Source organism: Lepisma saccharinum, chromosome 10 (genome assembly GCF_977018435.1).
Source record: "Lepisma saccharinum chromosome 10, izLepSacc3.1, whole genome shotgun sequence".
NCBI classification, from domain to species: Eukaryota; Metazoa; Arthropoda; class Insecta; order Zygentoma; family Lepismatidae; genus Lepisma; species Lepisma saccharinum.
The window spans coordinates 48251810-48278274 of NC_139238.1; the positions used below are offsets into that span (position 1 = coordinate 48251810).

Genomic DNA, 26465 nt, shown 5'->3' on the forward strand with positions numbered 1-26465 from the left:
GAAATGGATGAAGTGAGACAAACACAGTGTGAAACGTCCATGCCTGGCTAGGTACAACCTCTGACTTCGTAGCGTGGCAAATTATTTTTTTTATATATATATATATATATATATATGTATATATATAAATAAAATAAATATATATATATATATATGTGTGTGTGGGGGGGGAGGGGTGTTTATTTCTAGCAGATGGGTGAACCCTAGCATAAGCGTTGTTATCTTCAATTATTGAGGAAGACATGCTGTATAATTCACCAATATATTTCACATACGTAATTCATTTTCTCATTATGGTGCAGGACGCGTGCCAACCCCTAGCGATACCTGTGCACCGAACACCAGTAGAAGGCAAATTAATTTGTTATTGTTAGCATTCGACTTGAAAGATTGTGGAAAATCCCCGACAACGAAGAGCAGCACGTTAGCTTCATTTGTGAACACAAGTTTCTACGATTTACTGTCCGAAAATAGAGGCACGGCAGACCCCTTGTGTCGGTGCTGAGAAAGGGCGAACTTGAAGGTGTTTTCCGTGCACCCTCTTATATTTTACCACCGGGAGATGCGGAAGAGATGAAAGACATTGGTCGGGTCCCTAGGACGGTTTACTTTCTTTTGTTTGAAACACGTCCACTCCTGAAATGGAGATGTTCGGTTTCTTTTCGCCAAACACAGGGTGCTGGGTTTAGCACCATTGTTATAAAAAATATCTGTGACGTTTACACCGTAAACAACGCGCGCCACTGCAGCAGGGGGCTTTTATTGTGACCCTTTGCTTGGCGACTCTACGTTATTCACAACCTATCTCGTTCCCTTCCCTTCTGGAAAATGAATGTTGACATAAAAGTACCTATTATTTCAGACCTATGAGTCGATTTCAGTCACAGTAATTTACATCCATTATTATAATAGGAACGTGCTAATTTAAAACTCAAGTGGTGTTTTCTGAGAGGGCAACGCTATTACGGGTTAATATGCCTAGTTTACCTGCCTGATAAAAAAAAAAAAGAAAACAACAAAATTGTTCCCCCCTCGCTGGAAAAAATTGCGGACGTTCCCTTGCCCTCAAGTACGCACGCCTATGCCACTCCCCCCCCCAAAAGAAACGTCGTTTATCCGCTACTATTAGATCATTGGATTTTGTAGCAGATCTTCTGGTTTCTCAAGGAACAATCTTCTGATTATTTCAAATCTGACCTGACAACACTGCCCCGAGCACCGACAACGGCAGGGAAGGTGCGCGAACGCTTTCGACGGAAAGTTTTTTCCTTGTGGTCAAACTATAGTAGGACTTCAAGTCAGCCCTTATCTAACCCCCTCGCACTAAGAGGGACGAACTTGTTTACTTTTTCAAAAGAAAATTGTTAAATCTTGGAAAGCTGGAGATAAGCTCTTCTTTCTACAACAGTCTGATCTGAAGAATGTTATAAGGTGGAGGAACAATTTCAAGTGTCGAGGAATTCTAAAAACAAAATTATTGAAACAAAATCCTGTGTGTTCCTATGACCATAATCATTCGTCTGAATATGATGCTGTGAAGATAGCCAAGTGTCCTAATTTTGGACGGTATAAGAGATCATTGCATACAATATACTTGAAGGTAGAAACAATAAAACAACAAGTTTTTCCATTTGGTGGGCAGGAATAGAGCCTAGGGAATTGTGCAAAACGTTGTTTAAGAAATTCAAAATATTAACCCTGCCTTCACTGTACATATGTATATGAAATGTCATTATATGCGAGAAAAAATATTGCGCTACGAAGTTCAGTAGAACATACATGTAACACCCGAAATAATCAGCTTCTAAAGCCATACTTCACCAGGTTAACACTAGTTCAAGAAGAACCCGAACATATGGCAATTAAAATATTCAATAACCTACCAAATGGTATTAAAGCAGGAAATATGACAAGTTTCAAAAACAATTTTTTTTAAAAAAAACTATTAGTTAATAAGGAATATTATAGCGATAGTGAACATCTAGATTGTAAATTATATAAATTTTGTAACTACATTTTTTATCTGAACTGTACTGAACCCTCCAAATACCAATGTATATGGTTTATAGTGAGTAATGCAATTCAAATTCAAACATCCTACAGATTAAAGACTTTAGGCTATATTGTGGAAGCTAATCAGGTGCATCCAGTAAGAAAATGCAGCAGTGAAAGTGATCATTCTGCACGCTGAGAGAGGACAACTGCCAAAGATGAAAACTTGCCATTTTTTCAGTTTGCCATTTTTACTTGGCCATTTTTTCCGTTGCATTTTTTCCTTTGCCATTTTTACCGGCCACCGGCCACTGGCCTGTGAATTCCAAGAATCTCTCGGAACTATATGCATGACAGTAGCCATTACCCCCTGGAGGTTAGGGGGTGAAGCCAGAACAATGCAAAAGCTTTCCTTTTGTATGCCACCTGTGTTGCGGCACCAAGAAATACCTACCTGCTTCACTTCTTGACAATAAACCCGAAATATTAACATTCCGCCGCCCAAATTAGCAAAAACTAATGCGAAACATTTGTTTTCGTAAACGCAGGTGTATTATGTTGCTACCTCACCGTGTTATGTTAAATTACAAGCCGTCACCAACGACATTGTAATATTGAACGATGGCGCATGGTGCTTGTGAATGTTATTAACTTCAGTGTTGCGATATAAGTGGAAAACTTTCAAATTCAAATATGAGTACTTTATCTTGCATTGATGATTATAAATTGCAATTGTGTGCACCTTAAGTATACGTTTAAAAACTGAAATTACATTAATGTCTGTTAATATTTTATAAAAAGAGTGATGATTGTTCAGTAGCGGCGTCAGATAGCTATTCTGGTCTGGCTGGGTCACTGAATAGCTGTCAAAGATTTTGTGTGGGCCACGTCTTCAAGTAAAAATGTATTCAGATATTCACATTCCCATTACGTCATCAAACAAGAGGCGGTTTACATTATATTCATCACAAACTGTACATATCATTTTTGTGACAAAATTCTCGCCTATTGCGTTTTGACAGGTTTGGCCAGCTGGTGGGCAAATCTTGATCTTGGATGTCTAATGTGAAATGTCAATAGTCATAGCCATTTTCCGGTCGTAGATATCAATCGACTGCACATTATGGTGTGCTGATAACATATAATCGTTTATCTGAAGCCCTTACACCCACCAAATGTAAGGGTAGGGGTTCTGTGTCTAGGCAGGTAAATGGACCACTTTTAAGTCACTATGGATGCTAATGCGTAAGAACAGTTAGTAATCCAGTTCGTACTCATACCAGAAGAAGACAAGCCTGATTACAGCTTACAGCAAAACAGTGCAACTTGCTACGTTCCTAACAGAATAATTTCTAGAGTATTGTGACTAGGTATCCGGGACCCAATAAGTTCAGGCTTCTTCTCGTGGAGACGCTACCCCGTTAGAAGTTCAAAATAAATTAGGCTTCCTTCATTCTGTCAGCCTATCAGGTGACCACGAAGTTATATGTGAGTCCGCCGACTGATGACAGCAGGTTGCCGTATCAAGGAAAGTGAAAGACACACGATACTTCATAAGTAAAAGTAAGTAATTAATATTCGGGGCGTTGATGCAGTAAATGAAAACATCAATCAGTGGTTCTTCAGAAACATCCTTTCTCAGTGTTCAGTTAAAATTTGAAAATTTTCTGCCGACTGGTTTTCAAGATAATCGTGACCAAATTTATCCCATAAGCATGAACAGGCTGGACGAGGAAAATGCTCAAATTTTCACCACGGTATGAGATCACAATATGAACACAGCGCACAGAAGTACCTCCCCCCCTATCCCCAAACACGCACAACATAGAGAAACCGTAGAAGAACATCACGGAAATCATGTTTCCAATACGCACAGAAGGGATTGGAAGTCTCATTCATCACTTGCTGCAAGTTATAAAGTACACTGAATCAAAACTCTCCGTATTAATATACACGGTCAACGTTTAGGCTCATTATTCCGTGTATTTTGTGCATGGAAATTCCAAAACCGTGACCCTGTGCAGCGTGGTTACAAACTTTTAGTACACAATTCCGTTCTCTGAGCATCCTTAGGGTTGAAACAAGGCGCTATATTCAGAAAAGCGTTATTTGGGAAAGCTGCTTCCTATATTGGTCTCTACTGTGAGAATTTGCATGGTGACACGTTGTATATTTTGCATGTGCTACGTACATTTGGAAAGTGGAGACGAGACCGACCGAAAACGAGACAGACTTCTCAGGAGACGAGATACTTCTCAATGAATGTTGTGTACGATGGCTACGCAATACCAAGAACCAATGGCGATTCACGAATATATCCTCAGAAATATATAGTGTTCCCCCTTAAGATATCTCTGAGAAATAACGCAGAATCAGAGATGTGATCGACAAGAGGAAGCATTAATAACTCAAAAGATAAAATATACATACCGCAGCTACACGAGAATATCCCTCTATCTCCTATCAGGACGCCAACACAAATTACATTGCAGATAGAACGAAACTGAGATAAAAGTTACGATGCTGCTATCTATACGCTAGTAGGAATATCAGTGGTTGCTACTAATGGATTAAATTGTAACTGGAGATCGTCCAGCAACAAAAAATAAAAAAGAAGCTTGCCTTATCAGCTAAATGAGAGGTCAGGTAACCTCCAGCTCCCAGTTGTCTGACCCCGGTGACTTTTCGTTTTTTGACGTTTGAATAATAATAGTAATAATAAAAAAAAGAAAGACAGGATTTTGCTTCTTGGAGAGAAAAAAATAAGCTTCCCCACGCTTTACCAAGATGGACGATGAAACAGAGCTAGAATCCTTGGGTTTAAATGACAAGTTGAGGAAAGATCGTTGAAGCGGAACTTCTCGTCATGGATTTTTACAAAATAACATTTCTGTTTACAGTCTCGGTGTGGTGTAAGTCTTGTCTTGAGTTATAAACGTCTGTTTACTAAGTAACTGCGATATGTCCCACGAGTACTAATCAGTACATTGGCACATCGCGTTGTTGTAAATTTCTAACTAATTCGTAACGAAGGTAATCTTTATCAGAATTAATTAGCATTTCAATCCCAATTAAAGTACACAATTTCATCTTTCATAGTATTTATAGTTTTTTAAATAGCCAAATTTTTAATCTACGACTAATGTTTTATGAATGGTGTAATCTTATGGGAATTTTACCCACAAAATACGAGGGGTTTTCGATAAGTTTCCGGCCTGCCAGGGCAAGTATCGGAATAGATGAAAATCCTTTTAGTTATGTTGTGAGTCATGTTTCAGAACATGTGCTATTACTGTTGCTAGTAATACTTTTGCGTTACAAGTTGAAAGTGACCATGGCAACGCAGAGTGTGCAGTTTTTCAAATTGGAGAAGAGAGCTGTCATCAAGTACCCCTTCTCGAAGAACATTGAAGCCAAGGAAATATACGACGAATTGACACAAATGTCCAAATGACTGTCCTTGATACAGCACAGTGAAATCGTGGGGGGCGAATTTCAGGAGGGGGAGAACAAACACAGAAGACGAGGAAACGTCAGGAAGACCCAGAACATTCGTGACTGAGAAAATTGTTGATAGTGTCAACGACCTAATCCTTTCAGACAGGAGGATTGGTCTGCAATGTATAGCAGGCACCCTAGGTATCAATTTAGAGCGGGTGCATTACATTGTGCATTAAGAACTGGAGATGAACAACTTTCTGTCAAGTGGGTGTTCAAACTCTTGACAGATGATCACAACCGGAAAGGAAGGGACAGTGCTAGGGCACAGTTGGATCGTTATTAACGTAGTGCAGCCAGTGTTATTGAACGATTAGTGACAGGGGATGAAACTCCATTGCATGTATTATCCTCAGACAAAATATCAATCCATGCAGTGGTGCCATTGTGGATCACAACGGCCTAAAAATGTTGCCGACAGAAATCTGCAGGAAAAGTAACGGGTGTGATATTTTCGGATTGTGAGGGGATAATACTCAGCAAATATCTGGAAAATGGCCCCACCTTGAAAGCTGAGAGTTTGCATAAATTACATTCTCCTTTGAAGGAAAAGAGGCGGGGGGAAACTGTTAAAAGGCATCCTCGTCCTCCAATACAATGCTCTTTGCCACAAGGCAGGCATCACAATGCAGAAACTTCGTGATTTAAAATATGAACTCATTGACCATCCCCATTATCCCCCCCCCCCCCCGATCTGGCCTCCTCAAACTATTATATTTTCCACAAACTCAAAATGTACCTCAATGTACTGAATTGAGGGACACCAGTGACATCATTTCATCGGTAGAGGCATGGTTTGCAGACCAAGATATAACCTTCCAATGCCATAGGTTAGAATTGCTGCAGGAACGTTGTGCCAAGCGTGTCAACCTGAAAGGGAACTATGTTGAACAAAACGTCATTCATTTTCCACTGGCGCCATTATTTCTTTCCGAGGCTGAAAACCTATCAAAACCCCATGGTATATGTCTACTTTTATTGATTATTTGTCATTAATTTGTTAATTTTTAAAGGTCATTTGTCGATATTTGACTCTTGTTGACAGACAGACAGACAGATCGATCGAGATAATAAATAACCCACTGTATCAACGCCTGATAATTTTCTCAGTTTACGTGGGTTTTCCCTGTGGGGAAGTGGTAGCGACGACATTGTCTTGTAATCAAGGGGTCTCGGGTTCGATACCCGGTGGAGGCACATAGTGGTTCGGATCCCACTTTAAACAACTGTAGGTCCAGTCCCGATTAGTCTTACTGTGCAAAAAATGGACTTAAAACGTCAAATCAATCAAGCAACCAAGATTGTGTCCTTTGGGGCCATTTAAAGTCAGTTAAGATTCAGAACATCCAGCATCTGAAGGAACGTATTGTGCAATGTGCAGACATGATTATGCCGGACATTCTGCAACTGGTTCTGGAGAACTGGAAATGTCGCACATATTCAAGGGGCACACATTGAAGATATACTATGAATACATATGTAACCTGCCGTTGACTCACCCTGTATTAAGCTTCAAGTTAAAACTTAAGACGATTTCTCCGTCTATTTGTCCGTTCATGGCAACAATCGAACCACTCGATATCCCTGTGTTGCTCGGAAAGTAATGTAGATAGGAAGACATAATCTCGTGAACTCAGAGATTGATTGATTTCCGGCTTTGACCCCGCATAAAGAGGCTCTGGGGCTCACCAGCCTCAAGTCAATGGGTACCTGGGGACAACCCTGGGGAGGGGGGTAAAGGCGTCCGGAGCGTGGTGCTGATCACATCACCTCCAAAATGGGCCGAGTGACAAGTCTAACGACATGATTCCTAGGTGGAAATAAACCTGGAAGGTGCAAAGCGGAAGAAGTGTTTCATTGGATGAGAAGATAGCGAGGAGCACCAACAAGTATGAAGAGATTAAGGATATTCCTAAATTTTTAACACATATTATATTTTGAAATTTGAGTAAAGTTCACAATTGTATTATCAATTGATAAAATTATTTTCAATTAAGAATTTTGCAGTATGTACTCGTATAAAAAGCAGGTCGCACTTTCATTATTAAATTCGACAACAACATTAATCATCCGAGGCGCAACCACGAATTTTTGGCATTATTATTATTATTATTATTATTATTATTACTACTAGTAGTAGTAGTAATGGTATCAAAGACGTGATTATCCTCAGAAATTAAGCAAAAAGGGGGTAGAAGTCAGTGCTAAAGCATTTGTTTGCAACAAACCATTTGAAATATTTTTTCAACACGTTCAATTTCAAATTAGCTAATAATGGAAAACAAGCACAAACTATATTTTTGAATGACAGAAAATGAATGATAAGTGCATTCCGAAGATAATTCTTTTTGTACATAACATGTACAACTTTCATGTACTAGATATGTTTTACACATATGCAAAAATAAGAAAATACATATGCAATATGGTAACACTAAATTACGTACGTATTCAAACTTTATTCAATACACATATAGGCCCACAACACATGTTACTTAAATACATTACAGAAAACAAACATAATGCGAGCGAAGCGAGCAAGAAAATTTTTAGATTTAATTTTTTGCAACTGAAAACAATATTGATTAGTAGAGCATAATAATTTCACGGGGCACTATGGCATTTTCTCTTTTACATTTTTTTTTTCATTTAGATCGCTCGGCGTTGCCGAGACTGAGAAAAGGAGGCACTGCGAGCGAAGCGAGCAAGAATATTTGACGAAATGTAATTTTATTTGCATAAAATTTGAAATCGATTGGGTCAATTGCTGTGCCACCCTGCAGGTGTCCTTGGTCGTCAACCTTTGCCCCCATAGAATTGACTTTCGTCAATGGGGGGGCAATGCCCCTCCCTGCCCCCCTGTGGTTGCGCCACTGTTAATCATGTCGAAGTTTATATATATTCCCACATGCAGGTGTTGGTGCAGGAACGTCGCAACCACAAGTTTCCGCTAACAGCAAGAAGATGGTCAGTCACAAAGATCCATAAGCTGACAAGAATCACAGTCAGGTTTTGACACGTGCGCTCGAAACGGGATGTACGTACCCCGGGAGATGGAGGAGTTCAGAGGACAGCACTTTACTCCCCCCCCCCCCCACATTCAACCATTTAAATGCCCTCCATGAATGCAAAGGTTCTGAATTATGGGTGGGGGTGATATGATCATCACCACGTTCCTGCCACCTTTACACCCCAGGTGCCCACTGATTTGAGGCTGGGTGAGTCCCAGAGCCACTTTATGCGGGACAAGGCCGGAAAAATTCCGACTTTGACATAGATATAAAGTCGAAAATGGTGAATAACACCAACTCGTGCAACGTGATTTTTTATTCATGCCGAACGGTCGAACAATAGAAGTTGAATTGATTCCTTTACTGTATTAAGTTACGTTTCTCTATGACAAGTCGAAAGGCACCGAAGACCGTTGATCCACTTTTTTAGAATCAAAAGGGATTTAAATGCGTAATTGTGCTTTTATTGAAGTAGTTGTTTCGATCTGTACAATGGAATGTCTGTTACTGCACCAAACTGAACAGTAGGTCATAAAAAAAACCTCTTTACGTATGACTTCTCATACGAACTTATTTTGCGCTCAGAAATTTATTAATTAAAGGATGTACACTGCTGAAAAAATTCAATGCAAGTGTGAGTAAGAAAAATAATCCTATTAATCACATTCTAGGCCGTTTGTGGAGGTGATGTGATCAGCATCAGGTTCGGGCCGCTTTTACCTCCTACCCCCACACATGTGTGTTAGAGGCTGGACGAACCCCCAAACCTCCGCATTGCCATCTGAAGCACCCATCTCAGGAACCGAACCCTAATCTTCAGCGTGGCACTTAGACACCCCACCGCATAGATTATTTATTTCAGGTAAATAAAGTCCAAGGGAGGGTATGACCCCTTAAAGTGCGCCTTTGATCAAATTCGTCCCTGGAAATACGCCACTGGCGTGATTCTGTTTCATACCATCTGCACTTTCTTTGTTTTCTGGGGTTTCCAAGACAAGAACTTTTGGACGGAAGCCATGTCGTTTCCCAACAGGGCCGAAGTGCACAAGACGCTTTCTGGCTGAGAGCTGAGGTCACTCCAAAGGTTAACCCTCTGGTGACGTTGTTGTGCCACTCTGACGTCACAGAAGCGCATGATGTTTTGTCGAGGATACAGAACGAGGGAGGAAGGGGAAATGTTTATGGTGACTCTTCCAATTCGGAATGTACAGGGATGGAAAATACCACAAAACTGGGCAAATACTAATTGCTATCCAACAGTCTAACAACAAATTAACATTTTAAAATAAGGACTAGCATTAGTTCGAAGTCTACTGTGTTTCAAAGGCAACAGATCCCGTTGTGGTAGCACTGGCAGAGACTATTCCACGCAGGTAAAACAGCGATAGCGAAAAATTAGGTGAGGCCAGGCCGGCTCGGTAGCTCAGTGGTTAGAGCAATAGCACGGTATGCCAGAGACCCGGGTTTGAATCCTGGTCGAACCTACATTTTTCGCTGAAAATTTCTACGTAGTACATGTCCTGTGTGTGATTAATCTACAATAATATTTAATGATGATTAAAATATTTTCATTATTGTACAGTCACGGACGTTTCTGGGTTGTAACGATCCCATTGACTTTCAATGATATTGTGACAACCCAGAAATGTCCATGACTGTACAAAAACATTTAACGCAAAAATATCCCAACTTTAAAAATAATAATCAAATTAAAACTAATCTGCATTGCGCAACAGCCCTTTGAGGGCAAGGACATCATTGGGTGACGCGTGGTCAGTGCATCGAGTCCCATTGCCGCGCTTTTCTGGTTTTCGAGACCGAAGCCCGCGACTTCTTATATGCAAGTGGCTCCTCAATTGTCCTGGGTCAATGCCGAAATTTCTGGGGCTCTCATCGGGAATCGAACGCAGGACCCCTAACACCAAGGGCGAGAGCGCTAAATACTACGTGATAGTCCTTAAAATGATAATACGAAAAAATAATACGTAATATAATTAGTATAAGGTAAGACTTGTCTTTATTGTGCTTTGTTTTCGCGGATAGAGAAAGTTATTAACAGTGTGCGTTTAGCGGGAAGGGGGGGGGGGGTTTCCCTTCCACACAAAAAAAAAATTATCCATGGTAAAAGAAAATTAATTTTATCCCTGCCAGAGACATTTTTCTCCCTCAAAGTAAATGAGATTGAAATCATGTAGTTAACTATGTAAGAAACAACAGAAAAATCATTCGTATCCAGCCAAGATTTCCCTGCCTTGTGAATCAAAGACGGACCCTATTTCGCAAGTGACCAACTTCACCAGGCTGAGACAAGATGTAGTTCACACCATTCCCCCAGGCTGTTTTCCACTTAAGTTTTCATGGCATAGTGCTGATATTTTACATGTATTAAGGTGTACACAAGAAGTAGGAAGGGTAGATGGACATTAAGTTAGATCTTGCCAATAAAAAATTGGTGAACTTTTCGGTGTTAGAAGTTCGATTCCTCCTTTTGTATCTGAGGTTTTTTTTCAGAATGTAAATATGCTATTTCTAAATTACTTCTAAATGTTATCACAAGATTTAATGACCTAGATTCAATGTTCTAAGATACCTAGAACCTCAAGTCAAGAGTTTAGTTCACTGATTCCTAACACATACAAATTTGCATGCCCCAAAAAATCCTACCTCCCGAAATGAAATAACAAACACGCCACGCCCCCCCCAAAAGCAAAAAGCTTAATTCGCACCTTGATTATTATTAATGAACTCTTTTATTTGTGAATCGGTTTCTGCACTGTTTCTGAGTGCATTTTTCTTATATCTTCTTCATTGCTCTCTCCACTTCTTCCAGAACAGGTTTTGTCATTTTGACTCCAATAATTTTAAGCACTATCTGCAGTCACAAATTACAGTCACGGACGATGGCTCCGGGAAAGAGTCGAAAGCACGGTACCAATTATAGTGCCCCTTTTATGGTGCTGTTTTTGGTGTGCATTTCAACAAAACGATTATATTTTCCAAGCAGCTTACAGCCCGAAATGCGGTAACAAAAAAGAAAGAAATAATTAAAAATTGCTTTTTTGTATTTGTATTTTTGTTATTAATTTCACTTTTCTGCAACTTTTGTCTAATCGCAAGCATAAGAATTAGTAATGATTAGATGAAATTAATGAAAGGACACTTCACAAAGAACACCCATGGCCAGGGCGGGGCTCCAACCTTGGAGTTGGTATCACAATGCAATCATCAAAACAAAGAATATAGACTTTACTGAACACACACACATACAAAAAAAACTGACAAAATACAGATGAAGATGACTGACAAGGAGACAAAGACAAGAACGACAGAGATGGATGGATAGTGAAACAGAGTAAGGAAGAGAAAAATATGCAGAAGAGGAAAAACGTTCGATACCCGGTGGAGACACATTGCACAGCGGTTCCGATCCCACTTCAAACTATAGGTCCAGTCCCGATTAGCCTATAATATGTGCATAAAGTGGACTTAAAACCGAATCTCAAACAAACAGAAGAGGAAAAACTAGTAGAAAGAAAGAAACGGAGAAGGGAATGCCTGTGCCCATAATCACAGAAACAGGATTCACCTGACAATAGCTCACCCGAATCAAATCTCTGACGATGCAACTAGTTGCGGAACACATTACATTTACATAAAATATAATGTCTCAAAAATAGTTTATTTTATGAGTCCTAACGCGAACTATAAAATGCGAGGGCCGTAGTTCGACGACACAGGTTTAAATTGTCCTTCTGTGGTTGATGGCTAGTTTGAGAACCCGTTAGCTATCCTGCAAACCCCTACCTGAGTCCGAGGTTTTGTTTTGAGGCCATTTTAGGTAGAGATAGGCCAATTAAGACTGGACCGACAGTTTAAAGTGTGATCCCAACATTTACGAGTGAGGTGTAAGGGGTAATCCTCCCTGTGCCAACTTCCCTCCACGTAGTACACTCGGGTTCGAATCCCGGCAGGGAATCGGCATTCTTGGTGAGTGACCTTCACCAATTTCGTAATATCATAACTCATCCTCATTGTTGCGATAATCCAAAAGTGGCAGAAACCCGAAGCTAAAAACAAACCAAACAAATCAAACGCTGATACCCTAGACACCAATTTAGCCATCTTCCGTGACGGACTGGTTAGCACATTGCGCTACGATGCCAGGGGTCCCGGGTTCAAATCCGCCATAAGCATGGATGTTTGTGAGTGTTCATTCGTCAACTTCATTACATCATCACTCATCCTCATCTTCGTAAATTAGCCCAAACTGGCACAAAAAGCGAAGTAAAATAAAGCAAACCAATCAATCAAACCTAGACACCCATTTTTGAGCCTAACGAAGCTCTGTCGTCTGGTCTCACAGCCAGTGTGGCTTATGTTGTGTCGTCGATTGTCCCTTCACCTATTTCATCTTCGCGATTTGTTGAAAAAAGATGACAGAATAAACAACTTTAATAAATCAAATCAATCAATCAGCAAACCATTATCGAACCCGGGACCCCTTGATAACAAGGCGACGGCGTTACACTACGCCATCTGGAAGGCCCTGTTGTAACGTCACAAAGGGCAGCTAAAATTGACTTCGTAATGGTGTAATAAATACCAAGCTCAAAACAATTGAAACATAATGAGTAACACCTACGCGCTTCATTTATTACGTCAAAGGAGTTTTGTATCGAGGATGTGATCTGGAAGTGTCAGGTAACACGAGACGAACTTACCTTCTGGTATGACATCATATGAATACTTCCCAGGCCGGATGTTTACTTGGTCTTGACGTAACAGTCTTTCATTTCCTCGACTCGTTGACCTGCTTGGGAATTGTCTTTGGAAAGGTGCACAAGTAACATAAGAAAGGCCTTGGAAGTAGCGTAACCACAGGGGGCAGGGGGGTTGCCCCCCAACCTTGGACGGAAATGAGTTCTAGGGGGGCAAACATTGACGACGAAGTGTACCTGCAGGGGGCAATTACCGCACACAACTTCAAATTTTATGCAAATAAAAATACTATTCGTAAAATTTTCTTGCTCGGTTCGCTCGAATTACCTTCCTTTCTTTGTCTTATCAAGTTCAGAACGGTAGTAAGTGGAGCGGTGGGAGTCTGCCCTGGGCACCGAACAATCTAAGTGAAAATAAGTTGTAAAATTGATTGATTGATTTGTGGTTTTAAGTCCGCTTTACGCACAAAAAGGCTAATCGGGACTGGACCTACAGTTTAAAGTGTGACCCGAACCACTGTGCCTCCACCAGGTATCGAACCCGTGACCCCTTGATCACAAGGCTACAATGTTACCACTACACCATCGGGGAGGCACAAAAGTTGTAAAAGAGAGAATGCATTGGCGTCCCAAGAAATTATTTGCACCCTATTAAATCAATATTGATTTAAACCTGGAAAAAAATTGGTTCCAAAAATTTTCTAGCTCGCTTCGCCCGCAGTTTATCATTGTTCTTTGTAATGCATTGTGAATTCCCAGACGGAGAAATAAGATTGATTGAAGAAGATTAATTGATTTTTGTCTTAAATGCATGAACAATTGTTTGGAGGAAAGGGAGCGTGCACATTTGAGAGACAATTTATGTAATTTTTGTGGTTGGTTTATTGTGAGATGGATGAATTGCTTAGGTAATGTATTTAAATAATATATGTTGTAATATGTATTTAGGAAACTTTGAATACGTACACACAATTTAGTATCCACGTCGCTCCATGTTGCATATGTGTGAAACATATATCGTGCATAAAACTTATACATGTTAATGTAAAAGAAAATTATATTTGGAATGCATTTATCAAGCATTTCCTGTCTTTAAAAAATTGTTTGTGTGCTTGTTTTCCATTATTAATGTGAAATTGAACGTGTTGAAAAAATAATTCAAATAGTTTGTTTGAACACAAATGCTTTAGCACCAACTTCTACCTCCTTTTTGCATAATTTAAGACGGTTATAACGTCTTTGATACTATTACTACTACTACTAATAATAAAAATGTTGGTTCTGAGTTCGAATCCAGGATTGGGCATGGATGATTGTAAGTGTCCATTCATCAATTTCATCATATCATCACTCATCCCCATCTTCGCAAATTAGACAAAAGTGGCACAAAAGCAAAGTAAAATGATGCAAATTAATAACAATAATAATAATGTTATTATTATAACATTATTATTATTATTAACATTATTAATATTAGCATTATTTTTATTAAAATTATTATTATTATTATTATTATTATTATTATTATTATTATTGGTACGTTTATCCTGGTACTTGCCTCCCCAAACAAAAAATCGTGGTTGCGCCTCTGGGCCTTGGAACAACACAAGCTTGGCGAAGGCACAATGCGATAACGCATTGGCGGCGATTAAGGGGGGCGTTGGGGGAGGGGACTTTTGCCACGTTTGCTCCCACACCATGCACACAGAACCTAAAACGTTTCAATTGACTTACTCAAACTGCAAATGATGCACTTTTTGGAGCATCAAAATACATACAGAAATGCATAAAAGAGCACTTTTATCAGCTGGTCTTCCGTGTGTGTGATGCACTTAAAATTCATCAGTTTGGAAGATCAGACAAGATCGTTTCAATGATAACACAAATACACATATATCTGTGTCAATTGATGATTTAAAAGTGAACTTGATATGATCCACATTTTTATGTGACGTCACCAGTAGAAAATATGTCACTAATGTATTTATTTTTGTGAAGCAAAGCGTAATTTCTTTGTTATTATATGTAATAATGCACCTTGTTTGTAATGTATATCTTTTGTTTATTGTATTTTATGCTACATTATGGGTAATCTAATGTATCTTTGTTTGAGAGAGTGCACTATACGAATTTGTATTTCTAAACATGCATAGATGTCAGTTTTGTTGGTAGAATATTTTTGTAAATAGTGAGTGATTCATCTGTACTTGAATCTGTGTTCTCGAAATAGTATAAAAGCGAGGATATCGCGTAAGAAATATCACACTTTTTCGCCACTGATCGACGAAGCTTTTAAAATTTAAAAAAAAAAAAAAACTCCTCGGTGTTGTACATACATCTTGGTATGGTAGTTCGGGGCGCAAGCTAGGTCTATGTGATCATAGGCTTGCCGATAGCCACGCATTGAGTTTTATGCGTTTTAATTGAGTCAATTCATCGACAAAACAAAATCCTCGCCTTCGTCTCAAGTATATATGCATTATAATTGCAATAAATAAAGAAGAAAACCTTTCAGTTTATACATACTGCAGTAATGTGGTTTTATTTCTCTGTGCTGTGAATATTGTCTTTGCCTAACACTATCCCTGTACCTGAGAGGAGTCTGTGTACTTCACCGAGTCTCATCGTTCACCGCTGAGTATTACTAAGTTAATATTAATAGTATAATAATACGACGCGTCTAATTACAAGAACGTATCAAACTTTTGTTATCTCTCAAATACTGTAATCTTGTTTGATCTTCCAAACTGATGTAAAGTGCATCACACCTAACACCATCTGATAAAAGTGCTCTTCTATGCATTTTTTGTGTATTTTGATTACCAAAACGCATCATTTGCAGTTATGCACGTGAATGTGTTATCGGAGTCAGTATATGTGTCAACTTACACGTTGTGTGTTATGTGTGTGCTAAACCTTGTCTACCAAGGGAAAGTAAACTGCCCTGGCTCCCCCAGTTTTGGAACCCAATCGCCGCCACTGCGATTACGTCTTTATTTCTTTCTATTTTGGTTATTTTGAGAGCCTTTTTACCTCTTGAGTAAACCGATGAAATAGGATGTTGAAAACGCAATGATCCACCGATGCCTTGCCCAGGGTCACTGGCTTACGGAGTATTATTTCTTCGGGTGAATAATCTTCTCTTACGTACACGGATGTTCCGCGTAGTTTTCTCCGATTCGCCAATATCTGCTCCTTCCTTTTGTAATGGTGTAGCTTCACTATAATGGGTCTGCAGCCGGCCACCTTGTAATTAAGCCTGTGAGCTCTCTCGACAGCCTCCTGGTCGAGCTCTACCCCCATCTTCTCCCTCACCAGCTTCCTGATTTTGTCCTCACACTGCTGCCAGGTCTCACGGCCAGTTTCTTCCATGCCATCGAAAATAAGGTTGTTCCTTTTCGAGTGGCCGATGATTCTGTCCACATCAGCCTCCGTTGCACAAAGCCTACGCCACAGATCTTCGTTCTCCTCCCGGAGAGAGTGGTTCTCTCTCTCGAGCTCCTCTAGCCTCCTTCCAATGGATGCTAACCCCGTCTCAATATTCGCCGTCTTCTCGTACACCTCTTGTAGTGTTCCCAGTTTGTCATTAATATTTTTGATAGCCGACGGTAAACTGTCCAGAGCTTTAAGCTTGTCCAAGATGCAGTCCAATTCGTCTCCCGAGTTTGGACCCGGGTTCAACTCCACACCGCCTATCACTAGCAGCATGGTAAGCAGGATATCAGAAATGGCCGTCTCTGTATGCACGTTTCCTTTATGTACGTCGAAGGATTTCCGAGCACTTGAGCATCTACGGGCGTTCCATCGCCCCACACGCTCAAATATCAAATATTATTTCTTCGGAGTGGGCTGAAACTGTAAATTGCACAGCTTCGTTCTGGGGGAAGGGATATAATACACATTAAAATATTTCGTAAGTATCATCTTCAATCGTCGTTTTAGGAGTTGTTCAAAGACAAAAACTCCACAGGTATGAAAAGGCGGACGAGTTCTCATGGCCGCAAGAATATGGTTAAATTTGTAATTTTAACTAAATGTTTTGGTAACTCTAAACCAATATGCACGATTACTGGTGAACCTACTATTTAGACAAGTGTTTAAATGGCAGAAACAATATATTTTGATATTGCAAAAAACTTTATATGTGTAAGTTTTTAAAATATCATATCAAAGACTCGAACGAGACGATATTCTCGGACACTAAGTCTCGGTCTCGTCTTGATTTACCTTGTCTCGTAACCATTCTCAGTGTCGGGGAATAACGATCGTTTCTCTTGCATTGCACGAGAGAGGCATCCATTTTGTAGAATATGACGTGTTTGCGAAAAGTAGAAAACCGGAGGAAAAAAAATCTCACCTTCCTTGACATTTTTTTCTTGTAATGTTCCCCGCTGATAACAATTCAAGTTTTTTTCCGAACGAAAAACACGAGGAGAAATCCTGTTTTGAGGCAAAGCGAGAAGCCCTGATAACGCATATACAGTAAATATTCCGGTTCTACACACGGAATGTGGGTGGAGGAAAACATAAATGACTGGCTGAGAGTTGCGAAAGAGCTCTTACGTCATGCACTGAAAAAATAGAACACTCGTGGAACTACCTTCGGTCACTTTTCTTGAAGAAATAGTGTACCAAAAATATACTTACTGCTTCAAAAATATTGAGCCCTCGGTTTACATGCTTGTAAAATTGTACTCCGTGGATCCCGCTGTATGCGTCATGCGCCCTTTTACCGTATTAGGAGTGCAAAATAATAATAATAATAATTAATATCTCGGGTTGTTTGAGATACACACGTCAAACTTTTGGATTTGGATCAAATATGTTATATCAACAAATTTTTGCAATTTCATTGAATTTGCAATTATAAATTTCAATTTTTTCATGCTACCCTAAAATTTCAGTTTTTGAACTATCTACGTAGTACAGATCTGCATTTGATGTACGAGACGGTCCCCCTTCATTCCGCGCCCGGTAGGGCACAGCGGCTAGTTGGGATCCGTCCGAAGGGCCTGGGGTGGAGCTCTCCGGCTCGTCCGGAGAACCCCCGGTGACCAGGACGGAACCCGACGGCTCACGGGCAGGCCTGGGCAAACATGCAAAAATAATCTGACACAAAATCTCGATACTGTACTATTATGAACTGCACGTTGTTTATGTTAATGGAAGAAATAGGTTACTACACTTTTTAGTGAACTATTCATTGCAATGAAATGGAACCCGGGACCTCTTGTGTCCTAGCGCGCTGTTCTAACCACTCCCTCCCGGAGGTCGGCTCTTGGATGAGTCACATTGAACCACCTGACAGGGCATGTATGTCGGCCAATATGCATATCTTTGTAGATATCGGTAAATTTGACATCGGTACCTTATCGGCATGGGGGTATATATAGTTCAGGTAAGAGGGGGGGTTCAACTTTTGGTACAATTAAGGTTCCTATATTTCATAAGTGAAAATCCGGGACCCTACTGACTGGTAGCTTTTTAGGGAGCGGTGGGGGGTGGGGGAGGGGCTGAACTCGATAAAGTTGGATGTATGTACAACATAACTGTCATTTACATCCCACATTATGTGGGAACTTTATTTGAAAACTGCTGACTGAACAGATAGGCACCGAAGCTCTGACTCCTTGTAGTAAGCAGGTTACTATACAATGGAAGAGAATCTTAACTGAAATTCAGCACCGCTAGCAGACGGAGGTGCCATCGTGAAGTGAAAGATGTTTGCAGTACCGTCTGTATCTCGTTAACTCTTGTATTATGGAGAGGGAATGGTTCAATGTAGAGTTACATTGTTTTGTAAAATGAGCATTTTAAAATTACGTCCACGCATTTAAATATAAGAAAGTTCAGGAGAGTACAGTCTTAATCACTTCCTTTTTCACACCCGATTCCAGGACTTTTGTGCATCCCGAAGAAACTATTCGGGACACCAGGACAAATGATACCATTCCGGGATTGTCCCTGAAAATCCCGGACGTATAGCACCCCCAGGTATGAACTGGCTATCAAAATCCACTCTGCCACCACATGAAAGGTCACAAATTTATTAAAATAAGTCTATCTATGAACTTCTAACTTCGCTACATAAAATGAGCAGAAAATGCTTTTGGAAAAGCTAATCTCAGCTTCACTTTAAAAAACAATATTAGAATTAGTCTTTTCCTCCTTGCTACAAAATTGAAAATAACATCTCCTGTTGAATTGCGAGGACGTTATTTCAACCTCTTAATGTTGAACACATCCTCTCGGGTGTTGAAGATGAAACTGATAGTGTAGCCAAGATCACCAACCATTTGTGCATATTTGAGTACAAGAGCTTGCCACAATTTTCTACTGCCTACAATGCAGACCCTGGACATTTATTTTCAATTAGTGTTTGCCACATTTTTCATTAAGATTTGAAAATGTAAAAAATATCAACCAGGCCATCCAACATTTTGACACTGTTGCAATGAATGAGGAACAGGCATTTCATGTTGGAATAAGTTGTTGCAATTTTTTAATGTGTTGACTGTGTTCAGAGAAACTTGGTTTCATTTCTACTACAAAATGGTCCAAAAATGGACAACAGTAAAGTTTCTACTATTAGTGTACACGATTTCTCAAGTCACCTTACTTAGTATTGATTCTTTTCTGTCCTCCTTGTGTCAAACAACTTGAGAATGTTTTAGTATTTCCCTGGCTTTCTTGCACTGGATTTTTAAAACCAAATTCCTTTGAGAAGATTGATTGATTGATTTGCTTTATTTTACTTCGCTTTTTGTGGCACGTTTGGCTAATTTGAGAAGATGGGGATGAGTGATGACATGATGAAATTGATGAATGGACACCCACAAACGCCCAGGCCGGATTTCAAACCCGGCGTCATAGCATGATGTGCTTACCACTCCACCACGAGGGCGGCTTCTTTGAGAAGACTCGAGGAGAAAAAATTATAAATGATTTGACAGTCTCCATATCGCAGAAATTCCACAGAAATGGCCAACAGCCAGGGTGATGAACAATGTACACTTCTCTGAAATTATCTATCTCACCCCCTGTAATATTCGCGTACTCGAGATTTCATCCGTGAATATTACACGTACCATTGAGTACGATTATAGAGTTCATTTGTTAAATAAACTCTCTAACCCAATAGACCGGAGTTCCTCGTCGTCTGCTTCGTGTCTTCGTCTATTGGCCATAACAAAAAACTACACTCTCCTTTTCTCCCCCCCCCTTTTTTTTCTTCCCCGTCGATTACGATCGGGAATACAGTTCGTTAGCAGTTCGCATTCAGACTCCGCGTTGTGCCTTATCAGCCCGGCAGCAGCGACACGGGGAAAGCTCGCCTTGAACTTTTACTTCCTTCGGAAACCTATTGGGACCACAAAAATGGAACACGTTCAGTAGCAGCTGCAATTATGGTCTCAAGTGGAAATACTTAACTGCAGTTTTTTGGTACCAGAACAGTTGAGTGTACTTGGTTTACGACTAGTGCTCCGAAGGAATACATATAAGGTAAATTGGACTTCTATCAAATATTCCCGTTGTCTGCTTGCTTGTGGAACTGTCCCCTTTTTTGAATTTTTGCACACGTGATCGACGTATGTTATCCCTCCTTTCAGTTTTTAGACTTGTCCCGTTGTTGCAATAACGAGTACTGTGAATTTGAGTGACTGCACGATTATTACACTTAATTATCGTCGCAACGAAAACTTACAAAATGCCTTCTAGTGTGAAGTGTTCGTTTTGAGCACGCTGCCTGTACCAAACGACGGTAATAGTAAAAAAAGGGCTTACTTAAATGCAACCACTTCTTTTTTTATTTTGGTTGAGCACGTGTTAAGTGACAGAGGAACCATTTGGATAGTTAATAGTGTTGTTGAAGAGCTACTGGGAGTTTATCCTGAATTGCTTTAACGCCCCCCCCTTTTTGGTAAGCCGTACAACACACCCCGCATTTTCCGATTTCAATCCAGTACCACCAAATAACCAACACGGTAGCATCAACGGCCATGCAATAAAAAGTTGTATTACACAAAAAAAAGGAGAGAAAGGAAAATAATTGTAGTCTATTACTGATAAGACTGGTTACCATTCTTAATGCTGTTGATATTTGTATATTTATAATGCACTTGTTACGATCGTAATTACTCCTTGGGAGACTGAATTGTTAATCAGAGTCCTGATGGACCTTTTTATATAATAGTTGTTGAGAACAGAAATTAAATAGATTGTTAAAAGGAAGTTGAATTGTACTTGTTTGATTAGAAGTTTTTACCCCAATTATCTCTGAACAATCTTTTTGGTCTGATTGATTAGATTATCGCATAATAAGTCATGATATGTATCTTGCTCATGGTAATCTCCCTTTCTTTGTGTTTTTACTTAACAGGACTAACTCTTAGAAACGCCGCATTTAACTCTATTAGCGACGTGTGAGAAAGGTGTAAGCCATTAAATTAATACGCAACTGTTGTGTTGCGGAGTGTTACCCAATTACTTACGCTAGAGTGTTCTTGATTTTGAATTTATCCTTTTTTTTTGATACATGCATAATATTCTCGTTTCTTGCAGCATTATTAACAAAAATAAAGTGAACGGAATCATTTGATTTCGACCGTTCCATCGGATTCCAAAGTATACTGGGACCTGACGTGACCTTTCTGTGACTTGCCTTGTGTTTGAGAATATAGGCCTAACAGAAACGTCGCGTCAGATTGTGTTTGTGACCCTTGTGTGGGCGTAGGCGTTGACAATTGTAATTTTCCGCGCGCTTCCAGTATATTTTTACCATCAATTCGGGCAAGTCAGCGTCCTCCCCAACACAAGCGTTACAAAGTTTTGCTAGCAGAGCAGGTTAAATTTTTTCGATCTACATTACAGTTACCAGTTTAGTGGCAGAACAAAGTTTTGGAAGCAGAGTAGGTTAAATTTTTTCCACCTACATTATATTACCATTGACGTACCTGGAAAACCCCCCCTTTTTTTCCCCCCTCTTTTGGAAGGAGTGATTGCGATTGACCCGTGTGGGTTCACGATTCCTGAAAATGACCTTTGATGTGCAACCTCCCTACGGACAATCACCACTACCACCCCCTTCCCCTTCCGTTTTGGATTTTCTTCAAGGGGTAATCCTCCCTCAAAATGCGTCACCGATAAGGGAGACTATACGTTTTCAGACGGTATCCATTCTTTTGAAAGACATGTTACCCTCTACGGGTGGGGATCCTTTATCTTTATTTAAATTTTTGTGTCTCATCCATAAGATTGTTGCCTTGGAACTATTGGATATCGAATCCATTTTATTAATGGCGTTACCATTTACCTTAAATCCTCTCCGTGATATTTGGATGGAGGGCTTACGCCAGAAGTTACCATGGCATTTGTTTCTATCAATGGTCTGGCTCAGACTCATACCTCCTTCCGAATTACAAATGTTTCGACTATCTATCCTCCACCGTGTTCAGACACCATCGGAAACTCTTTACTCTTTTCTTCGCGATGCTTATGATGCTAGCCAGGTGTTGGCCGTTGAATGGCCTGAACAACAGTTACTCGAGGTTTTGCTTGAGGGTGTGAACTTCCCCGCACGGGCGTTAATTTTAAATTTTCCTCGCCCTCAGACTATTCGAGAATTTTTTGCCTTGGCTCAACAAATCATCCAGCCGGAGTTGAAGTGGCGTTCGCAAATGTACCCAGAGTCACATATAACTTCGCTTCTGCCTTCGCATTTATCAGATACCAGGCACCCAGGCTTGGATTCTGATCATGAAGTTTTTTCCTTACATCATGTACCAGCGAATACCCCGCCTTTATCTTCGAACATCATAACAAATTATCAGGAGGGCCGATACACTCCATCATGTCTTCCTTTGGTGCAGCACGAACCTTTGTCGATGGATCCCGTTGAGATATTGGAGACCGCCGTTGGTAGTTCTTCCTTGACTCAGAGTTTAGACACCCCACCTCAGGACCTTGTTCCTTCATCTATGCCTACCCCTGTGCCCCCTGTCCAAGAGTGTCCATCCCCTATTCAATTACGTTCCGAATATCCATTTTCACCTGAAAATCGTTCTTCCCCTACGATTAAGATTCTATTAGGAGACCAACCAACTGTCGCTCTCCTCGATACCGCTTCGTCGGTGTCGCTTGTGTCTTCTTCCTTGTTGGGACAAATAAGATGCGGTTTTTCAATTATACGAGATGAAACTATGGATTTGAAAGACGTGACAAACCGGGTTTTTTCCCTAAACTCTCGTTGTAAACTTTCAGTACGATTGGGTCATTTGTCGTGGAAATGGTGTTTTTGGATAGTGGATTCGTTACCTTATCCGTTGCTTTTGGGAATGGACTTTCTTTCTCATACTAAGGCGACTGTTTCTTTGGAGAATTGGATTATTTCCTTTCCTTATTTTCAAGAAGGTCTTTCAGTGGAATGTTCTCCTCAGCCTACGTCAGTTCCTTTTTCGGAGACTCGTCTTCAGGTTTCAGATGAATGCCAGCCACAACTTTCACCATCCTCTTCTGGTTTACCCCCACGTTTGCAAGATTTGTTAACTAAGTTTTCGGATGTTGTCACTGACAGGGTTGGTGAATGTACTTTACCACCGGTATCCATTCCCCTGGTATCGGATATCCCTTTTAGGGCTAAGCCTTTTCAATTGAACCCTGTTCAAACCGACATTATGCGGCAACAAATAGAGGAGTTACGGGCTCAGGGTATTGTGGAGGTTTGTCGGTCCCAATATGCGAGCCCGGCATTTTTGGTGCCGAAGAAAAATGGTGGCCACCGTTTGGTCTGTTCGTTTCAGTCTCTAAACAGATTAATTGCTTATGACCAATTTCCACAGCCTCGTATTGATCTTTTATTCCAGCATTTGCAAAATGCGGCTGTGTTTTCCTGCCTTGATCTATGCCAGTCCTTCCACCAGATTAGGTTGGACGATAAGAGCAAGGATTTGACCGCCTTCGTTACTTCATTTGGACAGTTTAGATATACTCGTGTCCCCTTTGGCATTAATCTGGGTACGCAAATGTTGTCTCGCGTACTGGACGAAGTCTTGGGAAAATTTAAATATAAATTTCTTCTTACATATGCTGACGATTTGTTAGTGTTTTCGCCTGATGAGCAATCCCATATTCAGCATTTGACCGAAATACTACAGGCTCTTCGGGAAGCCGGTCTTACGGTCAACCCTGTTAAATCTACGTGGATGGCTAAAGAAATTAAGTACTTGGGATATATTATTCGCCATAAACAAATGGTTATGGATCCTGAGCGTATTTCCGCTATTCAGGACATACCGCCTCCTAAATCCCAGCGTGGGGTGGCGCAAGTCATGGGACTTCTCTCGTACTACTCCCGTTTTCTCCCTCATTTCGCTGAAAGGACTAGTTTTCTTACTGATAAACGTAAAAAGAATACACCCTTTTTCTGGTCCAAGGAGGATCAGGTTAGTTTTGATAAATTAAAATCTGCCTTTTTGAAACATACTGTTTTGGCTTTACCCGATTTTTCTCAAGAATTTGTTCTTCAGACAGATGCTTCGAGCCTGGCTTTAGGTGCTACTCTAAATCAGCGTGATTCTGAAGGTTTTTTGCGACCAATTGCCTTTGCTTCACGCAAACGTACCATCCAGGAACGTAGGCAATCTATTTATGAGGCCGAATGTGGGGCTATTGTTTTTGGATTTAAGAAATTCGAAACATATTTAACCTCTAAGCACTTTACTCTCCAAACGGATAACCAAGCCTTGTCGTGGTTACTAAAACATCCCGAACAATTTGGCAAATTTGGCCGTTGGCTGTTGTATTTATCTCGCTTTTCATATGACGTTGAACATATTCCTTCTTCAAAAAATCCAGTGGCGGATTGCTTGTCCCGGATGCACTCTCCGGAAGATTTTTCTATTGTATCTACTCCCGTTGATAGTTTGGCATGCGCTGCGCCTAAGCTCAATATCATCCCTTTTAATAAGGCTGATATTATTGCTCTACAGGAACAGGACCCTTTCTTACGTCCTATGATTGATAAGCTTCGAGATAATCAAATTGTTCCCCATTTTGGGCTTTTTCAGGATTTGTTGGTTCGACAGTCGCCACGTTCTACTGCTTCTCAGATCGTTCTACCGTCAGTTCTACATAATGTAATTTGTCGTTATTATCACGATACTCCTGTGGGTGGCTCGCATCTGGGAGCCAACAAAACAACAAAAAAGATTTCCGCTCTTTTTTGGTGGCCTAACTATCTCGCTGCCATTCGGAAATATGTACGTTCTTGTGATCTTTGTCAGAAGGCCAAATTGCCCATTCGCAAACCCCAAGGATTGCTTTCTTCAGAGGTGATACGTCACCCTTGGCGGCGCCTTTACATTGATTTGGTGGGACCTTTGGTTCGTTCCGCTCGTGGAAATACGTATATTTTGGTGGTGGTGGACGCCTTTTCAAAATGGGTCTCCTTGTATCCGCTTCGCTCGGCGACTTCACACGCCATTATAGATAAACTAAAATCCCTATTTCTTTCTTTTGGAGCTCCATGCGAACTAGTTTCCGATAATGCTTCGTATTTTCGTTCGCATGTGTTTAACAATCTGTTGTTTGAATCCAATGTTAGGCATATATACACTAGTCCATATTACCCAAATCCTTCTCTGGCTGAACGATTCATTCGTAATCTCAAGTCATCCTTAATTTGTTACCACTCTAAAGATAATTCTAAATGGGATCTTCACTTGACTAGCATTGCATTTGCTTTTAATACTGCTACGCACGATGCCACTCATGCTACGCCAGCGAAGTTAATATTTGGTCGGGACATCGATGGCCCAATGAATTTTTTTTGGGAATTGCAATCTGATATGGAGCTAGCGGCTCCTCCGTCTCCAGACCGTGCTCACGCCTGGGGAGAAGCTTATCAACATTTAATGCGCTCTTGGCATTCACGCCAACGCAAATACGATCATTCCCGTGCCCAGGTTTCCTATAAACCTGGGGACATGGTTTTGTACAGAGTGTTTCCTTTAAGCAATGCATTCAATAAGATGTCATCTAAACTCCAAGAACGATGGTCGGGTCCGGTACAGGTTCTTAAAATGTTAACTCCTGTAACAGCACTGCTGGTGGATCCTGATACCCAACAGCTGCTCCGAAAAGCTCACGTGACCCACCTTAAACCATATACCATTCGCAATTTAGACCCTCCGGTGTCACCTGTGGACTTGGGATCTACCCAGGTTGGGCAAACTTTACAGAATCCTAA

General features: G+C 40.5%; 1 protein-coding gene across 2 annotated transcripts in view; it reads right to left on the reverse strand.

The window, feature by feature from the left end:
* Positions 1–26465, reverse strand: part of LOC145993905 (uncharacterized) — a 337495-nt gene that overhangs the window by 177855 nt on the left and 133175 nt on the right. The window contains exon 1 of one of the 2 annotated variants that reach the window (XM_083129817.1): positions 4423–4547. The exons of the other annotated variant lie outside the window; for it this stretch is intronic. The gene's annotated coding sequence lies outside the window, so the exon portion shown is untranslated. Of the gene's footprint in view, positions 1–4422; positions 4548–26465 lie in introns of those variants that run through there. 2 annotated transcript variants of the gene reach the window in all.